Source organism: Dendrobates tinctorius, unplaced genomic scaffold (genome assembly GCF_039654945.1).
Source record: "Dendrobates tinctorius isolate UK_male_01 unplaced genomic scaffold, ASM3965494v1 ptg000014l, whole genome shotgun sequence".
In the NCBI taxonomy this organism is placed as follows: Eukaryota; Metazoa; Chordata; class Amphibia; order Anura; family Dendrobatidae; genus Dendrobates; species Dendrobates tinctorius.
The window spans coordinates 9,825,434-9,841,488 of record NW_027361682.1 but is presented as its reverse complement, the minus strand read 5'-3'; the positions used below and the strand labels follow the sequence as shown (position 1 = coordinate 9,841,488).

The 16,055-nt window shown below is 48.9% G+C and overlaps 1 protein-coding gene and 1 long non-coding RNA gene across 2 annotated transcripts in view; one reads left to right on the top strand and one right to left on the bottom strand.

Annotated features, from left to right (window-relative positions):
• The window catches only part of LOC141071038 (uncharacterized), a 137,395-nt gene extending 135,140 nt beyond the window's left edge, over nucleotides 1-2,255 (bottom strand). Inside the window, exon 1 of the mRNA XM_073559597.1 lies at nucleotides 2,128-2,255. The gene's annotated coding sequence lies outside the window, so the exon portion shown is untranslated. The remainder of the gene's footprint in view (nucleotides 1-2,127) is intronic.
• A 3-nt stretch (nucleotides 2,256-2,258) lies between these two features.
• On the top strand, nucleotides 2,259-8,750 carry LOC141071260 (uncharacterized). Its single transcript, XR_012226674.1, has 2 exons — nucleotides 2,259-2,394; nucleotides 8,248-8,750. It is a non-coding gene; the product is annotated as an uncharacterized lncRNA (long non-coding RNA).
• The last annotated feature ends 7,305 nt before the right edge of the window (nucleotides 8,751-16,055 follow it).

The following is a 16,055-nucleotide window of genomic DNA, read 5'->3' as shown; positions in this document are numbered from 1 at the left end:
CAGTGGTGCATGTAGTCGGATGAGAAGAGGAGCCTGGAGGCTTTGTCTTCTGTGCTCAAATGTGGAGAGTGAGCCAGGGGAAATGCAGGGAGGGATGGGAGTCACAGCACTGGGTGGTTGGGAGCGGATTTCCTGACGGATATTATCTATTTTTTCTATAAAGTGGGAGGCCAGGTCATCAGCACACATGTCTGTGATATGGGCTTGTGCTTTCGGCCTGAGGAGTGAGTGAAAGGGTGGTGAAGTAGATCTGTTTGGCAAAGTGAAGGGCAGAATTATAGGTTCTTAACATGAATTTGAAATACTTCCGGGCCATAGTACGTAATGCCGTATGCCGGCACATGCGCAATAATGATTTTATGCTTTGCCCACAGTTAAGCAAAGCATACTGCTCACGCGCGTGAGGACATTTTAATGCGCCCGCGTTGGCAACACTACGGATCTGTGATATTCACAGATCACAATACGTACAGCAAGCCGAGGAGAGGGGGGAGAAGAATAAGCCCCGCCCATCGGACCGGACTGCGGAGATTAACATACACCAAAGTAGAGCTAAAAACGGTATTTATGCATCAAAGGTGGGGAGTCGGGGGTATCAAAAGTACTGCTATAATGCTTATGTGACACTAAATTGAATATCTTTACATCATATCACAACAAATGGGTGACAGATTCCCTTTAACCCCTTAATGACAAGGGGTATTATTGGTTTTGCATTTTCATTTTTCCCTCCCCTTCTCTCCAGAGCCATAACTTTTTTATTTTTCCGTCTATATGGCCATGTGAGGGCTTATGTTTTGCAGGACGAGTTGTACTTTTACCATGTCGTGTACTCGAAAACGGGAAAAAAATTCCAAGTGCGGTGAAATTGCAAAAAAAGTGCAATCCCACACTTGTTTTTTGCTTGGCTTTTTTGCTAGGTTCACTAGATGCTAAATCTGACCTGCCATTATGATTCTCCAGGTCATTATGAGTTCATAGACACCAAACATGTCTAGGTTCTCTTTTATCTAAGTGGTAAAAAAAAATTCCAAAGTTTGCTAAAAAAAAAAAAAAAAATTGCGCAATTTTCCGAGACCCGTAGCGTCTCCATTTTTCATGATCTGGGGTCGGGTGAGGGCTTATTTTTTCTGCGCCGGGCTGACGTTTTTAATGATACCACTTTTGTGCAGATACGTTCTTTTGATCACCCGTTATTGCATTTTAATGCAATGTCTTGGCGACTAAAAAAACGTAATTCTGGCGTTTTGAATTTTTTTCTCGCTACGCCGTTTAGCGATCGGGTTGTTTTTTTTTAATTGATCGGGCGATTCTGAACGCAGCGATACCTAATATGTGTATATGTGATTTTTGTTTTACTGTTTTATTTTGATTGGGGCGAAAGGGGGGTGATTTGAACTTTTAGGTTTTTTTAATTTTCTTTTATTTTTAAACATTTTTTTTTTTACTTTTGGCATGCTTCAATAGCCTCCATAGGAGGATAGAAGCTTGCGCAACTCGATCGGCTCTGCTACATATGGGCAATGAGCAGATCGCCCATATGTAGCAGATTTACTGCTGTGCTTTCAGCGCCGACCACCGGGTGGCGCTGAAAGCCATATGCCTGGAACAACCATAGAGGTCTCATACAGACCTCTGGTTGTCCAGGCAACATGACGCCGACCCCCGATCACGTGACAGGGGTCGGCGATGAGGTCATTTCTGGCCCGGCAGCCGGAAATGCTATTTAAATGCCCGCTGTCAGCTTTGACAGCGGGATTTAACTAGTTAATAGGCGTACGGCGATTTCGCTCGCGCCTATTGCGGGCACATGTCAGCTGTTCATAACAGCTGACATGTCCCAGCTTTGATGCGGGCTCTGCGCCGGAGCCCTCATCAAACCAGAGATGTCTGATGACATACTGTGCACGTCATTGGACATTAAGGGGTTAAAAGAAGGCGATGAAGGAGTGCAACTAATATTAAGGTTAGTAAGATTTCGATGTGAGATAGCGAAGGGGTTGAGGGATGAGGCACAAGTTATATGTACCCCAAAATGGTGCCCATAATAGAAATGGCAGTATGTTATCCAGCACTGAGGGGGTTAATGTCCCCTGCGCCCAGTAATGGGGAATCTCCAGCACCTACCTCCACCTGCTGCAGGGTAGATGCTAGACTGTATGGGCTCCTTCCAGGTGTGATGTCATTTCTGGGGGCGTGTCATACGGAGGGGGTGTGTTCTGACAGCAAAGGCAGGAAGAGAAGACGCCATTGTCTCTGCCCTCTGGTGCAGGGAGAGATGAGAAGCCTCCATTACATACTGTCTCAGCTGTCTCTCTGGTGCCTGCGTCTGTGAGCAGTGTGGAGTTAGGTCAGCAGCGTCGGTGACAGGCAGGAGTGTTTAGTAAGTAACAGGTTGGTGTCTTCTTAGATGTTTGGTTGATGGGGCTGATACTTGGGGCTAACTAGTGGGATTTGGGGGCTTAGCTGGGAGCTGTTGGGCTCCCGGAGGGAAGTGGGACTTAATGCACGCTCGTGGGGTCTGGTTGGGTCTGAGGGGGGGGTTAATGTATGCTTACAGGGTCTATTTGGGTATTTGGGGTCTGGGGGGGGTTAATGTACGCTTGTGGGGTCTTTGGGTAGGGGTTAATGCATGCTTATGGGGTCTTTTTAGGGTCTGGAGGGGTTAATGCTTGCTTGTGGGGTCTGCTTGGGCTCCCACGGGGGTTAATGCATGCTTGCAGGGTCTATTTGGGGTCTGGGGGGATTAATGCATGCTTGTGGGGTCTGTTTGGGTAGGGGTTAATGCATGCTTGTGGGGTCTGGGGGGTTAATGCATGTTTGTGGGGTCTCTTTGGGGTAGGGGGCTTGGGGTATAATGCACACTTGTGGGGTCTGGTTGTACTTTGGGGAGTACTAATGCATGCTTGTGGGGTCTGTTTGGGGCAGAGGGGTGGGGGGGTTAATGCATGCTTGTGGGGTCTGGTTGTACTTTAGGGGGTACTAATGCATGCTTGTGGGGTCTGTTTGGGGCAGGGGGGTGCGGGGATAATGCACGCTTGTGGGGTCTGGTTGTACTTGGGGGGGTACTAATGCATGCTTGTGGGGTCTGTTTGGGGCAGGGGGGTGGGGGTTAATGCACGCTTACGTGTCTTGTGGGGTCCAGGGGGTTAATGCATGCTTGTGGGGTCTGGTTGGGGCAGGGGGGTGGGGGGGTTAATGCACGCTTGTGGGGTCTGGTTGTACTTCTGAGGGGGTACTAATGCATGCTTCTGGGGTCTGGTTGGGGCAGGGGGTGGGGGTTAATGCATGCTTCTGGGGTCTGTTTGGGGGAGGGTGGTGGGGGTTAATGCACACTTGTGGGGGTCTGGTTGTACTGGGGGGGTACTAATGCATGCTTGTGGGGTCTGGTTGGGGCAGGGTGGTGGGGGTTAATGCACGCTTGTGGGGTCTGGTTGTACTTTGGGGGGTACTAATGCATGCATGTGAGGTCTGCTTTGGGCTCCCAGGGGGGTTAATCCACGCTTGCGTGGTCTGTTGGGTCAGGGTGGTGGGGGTTAATGCACGCTTGTGGGGTCTGGTTGTACTTTGGGGGGTACTAATGCATACATGTGAGGTCTGCTTTGGGCTCCCAGGGGGGTTAATCCACGCTTGCGTGGTCTGTTGGGTCAGGGGGGTGGGGGTTAATGCACACTTGTGGGGTCTGCTTGGTCTCCCAGGGGGGTTAAGGCTGGCTTGTGGGGTCTGTTTGGGTCGGGGGGGTTAATGCATGCTTGTGGGGTCTAGTTGGGTCTCCGGGGGGTGTTAATGCACGCTCCTGGGTACTGGGGGGTTAATGCACGCTTGTGGTGTCTGGTAGTCCCGGGAGAGGGGGGGATTTATGCACGCTTGTGGTGTCTGGTAGTCCCGGGAGAGGGGGGGATTTATGCACGCTTGGGGTGTCTGGTAGTCCCGGGAGAGGGGGGGATTTATGCACGCTTGTGGTGTCTGGTAGTCCCGGGAGAGGGGGGTTAATGATGCACGCTTGGGGTGTCTGGCAGTCCCGGGAGAGGGGGGTTAATGATGCACGCTTGGGGTGTCTGGCAGTCCCGGGAGAGGGGGGTTAATGATGCACGCTTGGGGTGTCTGGCAGTCCAGGGAGAGGGGGGTTAATGATGCACGCTTGGGGTGTCTGGCAGTCCAGGGAGAGGGGGGTTAATGATGCACGCTTGGGGTGTCTGGCAGTCCCGGGAGTGGCGGGTTAATGATGCACGCTTGGGGTGTCTGGCAGTCCCGGGAGTGGGGGGTTAATGATGCACGCTTGGGGTGTCTGGCAGTCCCGGGAGTGGGGGGTTAATGATGCACGCTTGGGGTGTCTGGCAGTCCCGGGAGTGGGGGGTTAATGATGCACGCTTGGGGTGTCTGGCAGTCCCGGGAGTGGGGGGTTAATGATGCACGCTTGGGGTGTCTGGCAGTCCCGGGAGTGGGGGGTTAATGATGCACGCTTGGGGTGTCTGGCAGTCCCGGGAGTGGGGGGTTAATGATGCACGCTTGGGGTGTCTGGCAGTCCCGGGAGTGGAGGGTTAATGATGCACGCTTGGGGTGTCTGGCTGGGTCCCGGGAGTGGAGGGTTAATGATGCACGCTTGGGGTGTCTGGCTGGGTCCCGGGGGGGTTAATGCACGCTTGCCGTGTCTGGCTGGGTCCCGGGGGGGTTAATGCACGCTTGCCGTGTCTGGCTGGGTCCCGGGGGGGTTAATGCACGCTTGCCGTGTCTGGCTGGGTCCCGGGGGGGTTAATGCACGCTTGCCGTGTCTGGCTGGGTCCCGGGGGGGTTAATGCACGCTTGCCGTGTCTGGCTGGGTCCCGGGGGGGTTAATGCACGCTTGCCGTGTCTGGCTGGGTCCCGGGGGGGTTAATGCACGCTTGCCGTGTCTGGCTGGGTCCCGGGGGGGTTAATGCACGCTTGCCGTGTCTGGCTGGGTCTCGGGGGGGTTAATGCACGCCTGCCGTGTCTGGCTGGGTCCCGGGGGGGGGGGGGGCGGTTTAATGCACGTTTGTGAGGTCTGCTTGGGCTCCCGGGGGATTAATACACTCTTATGGGTTCTGGTTGGATCCCAGGGGTGGTTAGTGTACGCTTGTGGGTTCTGTTTGGGTTTCCGGCAGGATTAATGAATGCTTGTGGGGTCTGGGAGGGCTCCTCACTGTGGGGCGGATTAGTGCACGTTTTTGTGGTTTGGTTGGGCTCCAGGGGGGGTTAATGCATGCCTTTGGGGTCTAGTTGGGCCTCGGGGGGGTTAATGCACGTTTGCGGGGTCTGGGTGGACCCTGCATTATCCCACCCCAGAAGGCCACCAGATCCCACAAGCGCGGAGGGTTTAGTGCACTCTTGTGTGTCTGGTTGGGCTCACAGGGAGGGGGTTACTGCATGCTTTTGTAGTCTGGTGGGCTCCTTGTGGGTCTAATGCAGGGCCCAACCAGACCTCTCAAACGTCCATTAATCCTCCCCCGGGGCCCTACCAGACCGCACAAGCATGCGTTAATCGACCCCCAGAAGCCCAACCAGACCCCACGAGCGGGCACTATCCCCAGTAGGGACCCCCCCGGGGACAAACAGACCCCACAAGCGTGCATTAACTTCTGGTCTGGTTGGGATCTTGGGACCGGGGGGGGGATTTAATGCACAATTGTGGTGTCTGAGTGTCTTGGGGACTTTATGCTTGTGCTTGGGCAATGGGGCCTGTCTGCATCTGTTGTGAGTTGAAGGGGGGATTGATTTTGAGGTAGGCATTCGACTGGTAGGGCTTTTTGTTTGGGGAAGAGGTGCCATCTGGTGGGGGTTAATTATTGGGGGGGTGGGGTGGACTTCCAACGGGGGTTTATGATGGGGAAGCTGGACATCCGATGGGACTTATGCTGGGAGGGGGTGGATGTCCGATGGGGGTTTGTGCTTAAGGGGGGGTGGACGTCCGATGAGGTTTATGCTGGGGAGGGGTCAGGGGTGGACGTCCGATGAGGTTTTATGTGGGGGTGGATGTCCAATGACTGTTTTATGCTGGGAATGGCATCCAATAGGGGCTTAGGCTTAAGGGGGGGGGTGGACGGCCGATGGGGGGCTTATGCTTGGGGGGGGCCGATGGGGGGGTTTATTCTGGGGGGTGGACGGCCGATGGGGGGTTTATTCTGGGGGGGTGGACGGCCGATGGGGGTTTATTCTGGGGGGGTGGACGGCCGATGGGGGTTTATTCTGGGGGGGTGGACGGCCGATGGGGGTTTATTCTGGGGGGGTGGACGGCCGATGGGGGGTTTATTCTGGGGGGTGGACGGCCGATGGGGGGTTTATTCTGGGGGGTGGAAGGCCGATGGGGGGTTTATTCTGGGGGGTGGAAGGCCGATGGGGGGTTTATTCTGGGGGGTGGAAGGCCGATGGGGGGGTTTATTCTGGGGTGGACGGCCGATGGGTGGTTTATTCTAGGGGGTGGACGGCCGATGGGGGGGGCTTATGCTTGGGGGGGGGGGGCTTATGCTTGGGGGGGGGGGGGGTGGACGGCCGATGGGGGGGCTTATTCTGGGGGGTGGACGGCCGATGGGGGGGCTTATTCTGGGGGGTGGACGGCCGATGGGGGGGCTTATGCTTGGGGGGGGGGGGGGGTGGACGGCCGATGGGGGGGCTTATGCTTGGGGGGGGGGGGGGTGGACGGCCGATGGGGGGCTTATGCTTGGGGGTGGGGGTGGACGGCCGATGGGGGGCTTATGCTTGGGGGTGGGGGGGGTGGACGGCCGATGGGGGGCTTATGCTTGGGGGTGGGGGGGGGTGGATGGCCGATGGGGGGGCTTATGCTTGGGGGTGGGGGGGGTGGACGGCCGATGGGGGGGCTTATGCTTGGAGGGGGGGTTTATGATTGGAGGGGGGGTGGACGGCCGATGGGGGTTTATTGAGGGGGGGTGGACGGCCGATGGGGGTTTATTCTGGGGGGGTGGACGGCCGATGGGGGGCTTATGCTTGGGGGGGGGGGGCCGATGGGGGGGTTTATTCTGGGAGGTGGACGGCCGATGGGGGGGTTTATTCTGGGGGGTGGACGGCCGATGGGGGGTTTATTCTGGGGGGTGGAAGGCCGATGGGGGGTTTATTCTGGGGGGTGGAAGGCCGATGGGGGGTTTATTCTGGGGGGTGGAAGGCCGATGGGGGGTTTATTCTGGGGGGTGGAAGGCCGATGGGGGGTTTATTCTGGGGGGTGGAAGGCCGATGGGGGGTTTATTCTGGGGGGTGGAAGGCCGATGGGGGGTTTATTCTGGGGGGTGGAAGGCCGATGGGGGGTTTATTCTGGGGGGTGGAAGGCCGATGGGGGGTTTATTCTGGGGGGTGGAAGGCCGATGGGGGGTTTATTCTAGGGGGTGGACGGCCGATGGGGGGGGCTTATGCTTGGGGGGGGGGGGGGCTTATGCTTGGGGGGGGGGGTGGACGGCCGATGGGGGGGCTTATTCTGGGGGGTGGACGGCCGATGGGGGGGCTTATTCTGGGGGGTGGACGGCCGATGGGGGGGCTTATGCTTGGGGGGGTGGGGGTGGACGGCCGATGGGGGGGCTTATGCTTGGGGGGGTGGGGGGTGGACGGCCGATGGGGGGGCTTATGCTTGGGGGGGGGGTGGACGGCCGATGGGGGGCTTATGCTTGGGGGTGGGGGGGGTGGACGGCCGATGGGGGGCTTATGCTTGGGGGTGGGGGGGGTGGACGGCCGATGGGGGGCTTATGCTTGGGGGTGGGGGGGGTGGACGGCCGATGGGGGGCTTATGCTTGGGGGTGGGGGGGGGTGGATGGCCGATGGGGGGGCTTATGCTTGGGGGTGGGCAGGGTGGACGGCCGATGGGGGGGCTTATGCTTGGAGGGGGGGTTTATGCTTGGAGGGGGGGTGGACGGCCGATGGGGGGCTTATGCTTGGGGGTGGAGGGTGCATGATGAGGATTTACGCTGGGGGGGGAGGGGGCATTTGGGCTTTGATGGGTTTATCCTGTGGGGTCCACTGATTAGTGTGAGGTGGAGGTTTATGATTGGACAGGGGGGTTACCCTGTGTGGCCCTCTGGTTGGTGTGCGGGGTGGTTAATGCTTCATTGGGGCACACAAAAAACTATGGTTGTATGCTGCTTATGCTAGGAGGGTAAACCAACTGGCATGAAGCTAATCCGTTTTAGCTTAGTGTCAGTAGGAGGCAGACATGGGTCCGGACCACCCAGGCTGGTTTCTGCCTTAGGTCTTGATTTTTTTTATTAATTATTTCCCTTTTTCTTTCAGATATGGCTTTTAAGGGCGACAGAGTGGAGTTATCACTCTGATCTCCCACCTAGAATTGTCACTACCATATCATCTGTGGTCTACGAGGCAGGGCCCTAACACATCAACTTTGGCATGACGGGGCGTTCCCACCTTGGATGTCTCTCAGGGTTGGTTGCCGTCTCCTTCACTATTCAAGGCTGGTATTATGATATCTGGTCCTAGACACCGGAAGCAGGCCCCGGGGGGCCGAGCCACAGACCCTCCCATCAGTCCTGCCCGCATGCACCAACAGCATATTACAGTTGTACAATACATAGAAATGCATTGCATGAAACAAGCAAAAGTTTTCAATGCAAAAAATGCACTTTTATCAAATTAAAGGTTTCTATATATATATATAAGAATGTTATTTAGCCAATATTTCTGTAAGTAAAAGTCTGAGATTTCTGTGGGAAATCTTAATTTGTTCCTCTTAAACTGGTTCTGAGTGTAAATAAAAACATTGCTCTGATTTAAGTCTCCATGTTGTAATTTAGCCTTTTATTTCATGCATGGACAAGCCCATGATGCATCTGTGTAACACATGGAAGGTGCTGTAATAACTGGGTTAGGCTAGTTTCACACTAGCGCATCTACACGCAGCGCACGGCGCCCCCTCCGGTCATCTACTATCACACATCTCTGCATGCGATCTGCGCACCCTATCTTTAGCATAGGGTGCGCAGACCGTGCGTTAGTAGGATTTTGCGTGCGCTGCGCTCTTTTGACGGTGCGCCGAGCGCACTAAAATGTAACATGGTGCGTTCGGTGCACCGTCAAAAGGGCGTAGTGCACGCAAAATCCTACTAACGCACGGTCTGCGCACCCTATGCTAAAGATAGGGTGCGCAGATCGCATGCAGTGATGTGTGATAGTAGGAGGAGATGACCGGAGGGGGCGGGGCTTAGCGGCGCTGCGTGTAGATACGCTAGTGTGAAACTAGCCTTAGACATGTAAACCGCTTTTGAGACAGTGAAGTTCACTTGTACAAGCTGCATAGATGTAAGCCTGCCTAAAGGGAACATGTCACCAGGATTCCCCATAAAAAACTATACAAACTGGTGTGCATGGAGCGTGTAAGCGCACGTTCACACTGGCCACTGAACAGAAAAAACACAAACATGATGGAATACCCTGCAGTAAATGGCACAGTGCATGAAAATATAGGGGATTTAGTTAACATGTTCTTTATTAAAAAAGCCAAAGCCATCCCACCACTTCAAGGTGACGTAATTGGGACAGTCCTAACTAATATTAAAAACCTTACCGCTTTGTCCTGTGACTTGCTTGTGGATAAGGACTGAGAAGGATTAGGCCCAAATAGTGGACACGAAGGAATGGGAAACCACATCAATATATAAAGGTTTTAATATTAGTTATCACTGTCCCAATTAGGGTCACTGTGAAGTGGTAGATGGCTTCTGCATTTTTTTTTTTTTTTTAAATCGAGCGTGTTAACTAAGTACCTTTATATTTTCATGCATTATTGCTGTTTACTACAGGGTATTCAATCATTGTTTCTGCCCCCCCCCCCCCCCCATATAAAGTACTACAACTACCTGTATGTCGCCATATACATTATTCTAGAATGCTGTGTATATATAGTACGACCACTACCTGTATACCCTCTATATACAGCATTTTATAAAGCACGTCCACTATCTGAATGCACTTACAATATATATACACAACATTCTAGAGTGCCAATCTGCATAACTTTGTTTTGTTTTTTTTAATTAGATTTGCCTGCGGGTCAGTCCCATCCAATGGGCTTCGCTTGTCTTAATCTGGTGCCTCCTGTCACTGTCCTTTCTTTGAGTCGATGACGCGTCCCAAGTCCAGCTACAGTGTCTTCCATCGCGCTCCAATGCAGACTCGCTTCTCTCTGCGCTTTGCAATACTTTGCTTTGTGATCGGCAGGGCAGAGACGTGTTCTTGCACAGAAGCGTCATGGGGGAGGTTGTGTGGATGATGTAGGACGCATAATCCACGGGAAGGAGGACTGTACTGGAAGAAGAACAGTGGCAAACATAATACCAGACCGCCCCGTAGGTGAGTATAAGATGTTCACATTTGCCTCAGACCACACGGGAGGGCGTCTCGAGACCGCGCCTCGGGCCACACGGGAGGGCGTCTCGAGACCGCGCCTCGGGCCACACGGGAGGGCGTCTCGAGACCGCGCCTCGGGCCACACGGGAGGGCGTCTCGAGACCGCGCCTCGGGCCACACGGGAGGGCGTCTCGAGACCGCGCCTCGGGCCACACGGGAGGGCGTTCCTACGTTGTGCCTGCCATGCCTCAAAGTGGCACAGAAAGCAGAGTAGAAAGTTGGTCATTGTATTTTAACCCCTTCATGACCAAGCCTATTTTGACCTTAATGACCAGGGCATTTTTTGCAATTGTGACCAGTGTCCCTTTATGAGGTAATAACTCTGGAACGCTTCAACAGATCCTAGCAATTCTGAGGTTATTTTTTGTGACATATTGGGCTTGATGTTAGTGGTAAATTTAGGTCGATAATTTTTGCCTTTATTTGTAATAAAATCAGAAATTTGGCGAAAATTTAGCAATTTTCAAATTTTGAATTTTTATTCTATTAAATCAGAGTTATGTGACACAAAATAGTTACTAAATAACATTTCCCACATGTCTACTTAACATCAGCACAATTTTGGAAACAATTTTTTTTGTTAGGAAGTTATAAGGGTTAAAAGTTGACCAGCGATTTGTCATTTTTACAACACCATTTAATTTTTAGGGACCACCTCACATTTGAAGTCACTTTGAGGGGTCTATATGGCAGAAAATACCCGAAAGTGACACCATTCTAAATACTGCACCCCTCAAGCTACTCAAAACTACATTCAGGAAGATTATTAACCCTTCAGGTGCTTCACAGGAACTAAGGCAACGTGGAAGGAAAAAATGGACATTTTAATTTTTCCAACAAAAATTTTCTTGTAGCATCAATATTTTTTTTTTTGTATTTTCACATGGGCAACAGGATAAAATGGATCCTAAAATTTGTTGGGCAATTTCTCCTGAATACATTGATACCTGTTTGGGTGAACAGCAGGGCTCAGAAGGGAAGGAGCGCCATTTGCCTTTTTGAATGGAAAATATGCTGGAATATTTAGCGGTTGCCATGTCGCGTTTGGAGAGCCCCCACAAATGAAGGGGTTAAGTCACTACTTGTAGGGGGTCATTATTGTATATACAGGAGATGTGGTGGGTACATACTTCATATAAAGATCTGTGTGGCCCGGTAGTGTACAGTATGTGAAATACTTTTTGCCCACCCCTCCTGATTTTTTACTCTTGCATGTTTGTCATACTTACAGTTGTGGCCAAAAGTATTGACACCCCTGCAATTCTGTCAGATAAGATAATTTCTTCCTGAAAATGATTGCAAACACAAATTCTTTGGTATTATTATCTTCATTTAATTTGTCTTAAATGAAAAAACACAAAAGAGAATGAAGCAAACATTGATCATTTCACACAAAACTCCAAAAATGGGCCAGACAAAAGTATTTGCACCCTCAGCCTAATACTTGGTTGCACAACCTTTAGCCAAAATAACTGCGATCAACCGCTTCCGGTAACCATCAGTGAGTTTCTTACAATGCTCTGCTGGAATTTTAGACCATTCTTCTTTGGCAAACTGCTCCAGGTCTCTGATATTTGAAGGGTGCCTTCTCCAAACTGCCATTTTTAGATCTCTCCACAGGTGTTCTATGGGATTCAGGTCTGGACTCATTGCTGGCCACCTTTAGAAGTCTCCAGTGCTTTCTCTCAAACCATTTTCTAGTGCTTTTTGAAGTGTGTTTTGGGTCATTGTCCTGCTGGAAGACCCATGACCTCTGAGGGAGACCCAGCTTTCTCACACTGGGCCCTACGTTATGCTGCAAAATTTGTTGGTAGTCTTCAAACTTCATAATGCCATGCACACGGTCAAGCAGTCCAGTGCCAAAGGCAGCAAAGCAACCCCAAAACATCAGGGAACCTCCGCCATGTTTGACTGTAGGGACCGTGTTTTTTTCTTTGAATGCCTCTTTTTTCCCCCTGTAAATTCTATGTTTATGCCTTTGCCCTAAAAGCTCTACTTTTCTCATCTGACCAGAGAACATTCTTCCAAAACGTTTTAGGCTTTTTCAGGTAAGTTTTGGCAAACTCCAGCCTGGCTTTTTTATGTCTCGGGGTAAGAAGTGGGGTCTTCCTGGGTCTCCTACCATACAGTCCCTTTTCATTCAGACGCCGACGGATAGTACGGGTTGACACTGTTGTACCATCGGACTGCAGGGCAGCTTGAACTTGTTTGGATGTTAGTTGAGGTTCTTTATCCAACATCCGCACAATCTTGCGTTGAAATCTCTTGTCACTTTTTCTTTTCCGTCCACATCTAGGGTGGTTAACCACAATGCCATGGGCTTTAAACTTGATGACACTGCGCACGGTAGACACAGGAACATTCAGGTGCTTCCTCACAATTTGGTTTCTCAAGTCCTCAGACAGTTCTTTGGTCTTCTTTCTTTTCTCCATGCTCAATGTGGTACACACAAGGACACAGGACAGAGGTTGAGTCAACTTTAATCCATGTCAACTGGCTGCAAGTGTGATTTAGTTATTGCCAACACCTGTTAGGTGCCACAGGTAAATTACAGGTGCTGTTAATTACACAAATTAGAGAAGCATCACATGATTTTTCGAACAGTGCCAATACTTTTGTCCACCCTCTTTTTTATGCTTGGTGTGGAATTATATCCAATTTGGCTTTAGGACAATTCTTTTTGTGTTTTTTCATTTAAGACAAATTAAATGAAGATAATAATACCAACGAATTTGTGTTTGCAATCATTTTCAGGAAGAAACGGAGTATTATCTGACAGAATTGCAGGGGTGTCAATACTTTTGGCCACAACTGTAAATGTTTCAGAGTAACAAACAAATTAAAATATTTGACAAAGATAGCACAAGTAAACATAAAATTCAATTTGTAAATGAAGGTCTTCATTATTAATGGGGAAGAAAATACAGGGCCCTGTGTGAAAGTTATTGCCCCCTACTTTTTTTTTTTTTTTTTTTTAACGGTGGTTTGTCACATCTTTGAAAAACAAATTTCAGTTTCCCTAGTACAACCCAGGCCTAATTGCTGCCACACCTATCCTCAATCAAAAAATCACTTAAATAGGACCTGCCTGACAAAGTGAAGTAGACAAAAAGATCCTCAAAAGGTAGACATCATGCTGCGATCCAAAGAAATGCATGAACAAATGAGATGGAAAGTAATTCAGATCTATCAGTCTGGAAAAGGTTATAAAGCCATTTCTAAAGCTTTGATATTCCAGCGAACCACGGTGAGACCCATTATCCACAAATGGAGAAAACATGGTACAGTGGTGAAACTTCCTTAGAGGGGTCTGGTCAAAAAAAAGTAGTGGGGGGGGATGAAAAGGTTATTGAAATTGGCATTTTTTTAAGTTTATTTTATATGAAAATATTTTCTTCAACTGTACAATATAGGAACATAGAGATACATTGCTATTTACAATGTAACTGTACTTATATTCTCTGCTTCTGAACTCACAACCTGCAGTACAGCTCACTATTAACAAATGTTGCAATATTTTTTCAGTGTGGGCGGGAGATCAATGATAGAGCTGTTACCTGTGGGCGTTATTTTTCATGATTTTAATGTTTTGAATAAAGTTTTTGGTTTATTTCTATTTTTTAATGGTAATGCAGAGTTATTTTTCTCTTTGTATATACTCCATTCCGATGTCATCACTGATATAATTGTGCTCAAAATTTTACATACTGCCGTAGAACTTTTGCTTTCTTGGCCTTTTTTCAGAGAATATGAATGATAACATCAAAACTTTTTGGTGGTCAGAGTGGTCAGCTTTACCATCTGAGAAAATAAAGAAACTTATCCATAACTACCACAAACGACATCAAGCAGTCAATTGATATTAGAGGGGGCAATACATGGTATTAAAAAAATGTGGAATGTAAACTATGATCAGGGTGGTTTGGATGTTTTGGGTTGTCATTATAATTAAAAAAAGAGAAAACACAGTAGTATGACAAAAAATGGCTTCACTCAAAACACTAACCATGAGTGGAGAAAAAGTTTTGATGTTATCTTCCATATTCTATGAAAAAAGGCCAAGAAAGCAATAATTCTGCCGGGTATGTAAACTTTTGAGCACAACTGTATACCTGACAGGCCCATACATTCTGATATCATCACTAATATATACCTGACAGGGGCTCATACATTCTGTGTCTACAATAATATACCTGACAGGAGCCATACAGTCCATATCTACAATAATATATACCTGACAGGAGCCTGTACAGTCTATATCTACAATAATATATGCCTGACAGGAGCCTGTACAGTCTATATCTACAATAATATATACCTGAAAGGAGCCATATAGTCTATATCTACATTAATATATACCTCACAGGAGCCCATACAGTCTATATCTACAATAATATATACCTGACAGGAGCCCATACAGTCTATATCTACAATAATATATACCTGACAGGAGCCCATACAGTCTATATCTACAATAATATATACCTGACAGGAGACCATACAGTCTGTATCTACAATAATATATACCTGACAGGCGCCCGTACATTCTGTACAATAATATATACCTGACAGGAGACCATACAGTTCATATCTACAATAATATATACCTGACAAGAGCCATACAGTCTATATCTACAATAATATATTCCTGACAGGAGCCCGTATAGTCTATATCTACAATAATATATACCTGATAGGAGCCATACAGTCTATACCTACAATAATATATACCGGACAGGAGCCCGTACAGTCTATATCTACAATAATATATACCTGACAGGAGCCCGTACAGTCTGTATGTACAATAATATATACCTTACAGGAGCCCGTACAGTCTGTATCTACAATAATATATACCTTACAGGAGCCCGTACAGTCTATATCTACAATAATATATACCTGACAGGAGCCTGTACAGTCTATATAATAATATATACCTGACAGGAGCCCGTACAGTCTATCTACAATAATATATACCTGACAGGAGCCCAAACAGTCTATATCTACAATAATATATACCTGACAGGAGCCCGTACAGTCTATATCTACAATAATATATACCTGACAGGAGCCATACAGTCTATATCTGCAATAATATATACCTGACAGGAGCCCATACAATCTACCTACAATAATATATACCTGACAGGAGCCCATACAGTCTATATCTACAATAATATATACCTAACAGGAGCCCATACAGTCAATATCTACAATAATATATACCTGACAGGAGCCCGTACAGTCTATATCTACAATAATATATAGCTGACAGGAGCCCATACAATCTGTATCTACAATAATACATACCTGACAGGAGCCCATACAGTCTATATCTACAATAATATATACATAACAGGAGCCCGCACAGTCTATATCTACAATAATATATACCTGACAGGAGCCCATACAGTCTGTATCTACAATAATATATACCTGACAGGAGCCCGTACAGTCTATATCTACAATAATATATACCTGACATGAGCCCATACAGTCTGTATCTACAATAATATATACCTGACAGGAGCCCGTACAGTCTGTATGTACAATAATATATACCTGACAGGAGCCCGTACAGTCTGTATTTACAATAATATATACCTGACAGGAGCCCATACAGTCTATATCTACAATAATATATACCTGACAGGAGCCTGTACAGTCTGTATGTACAA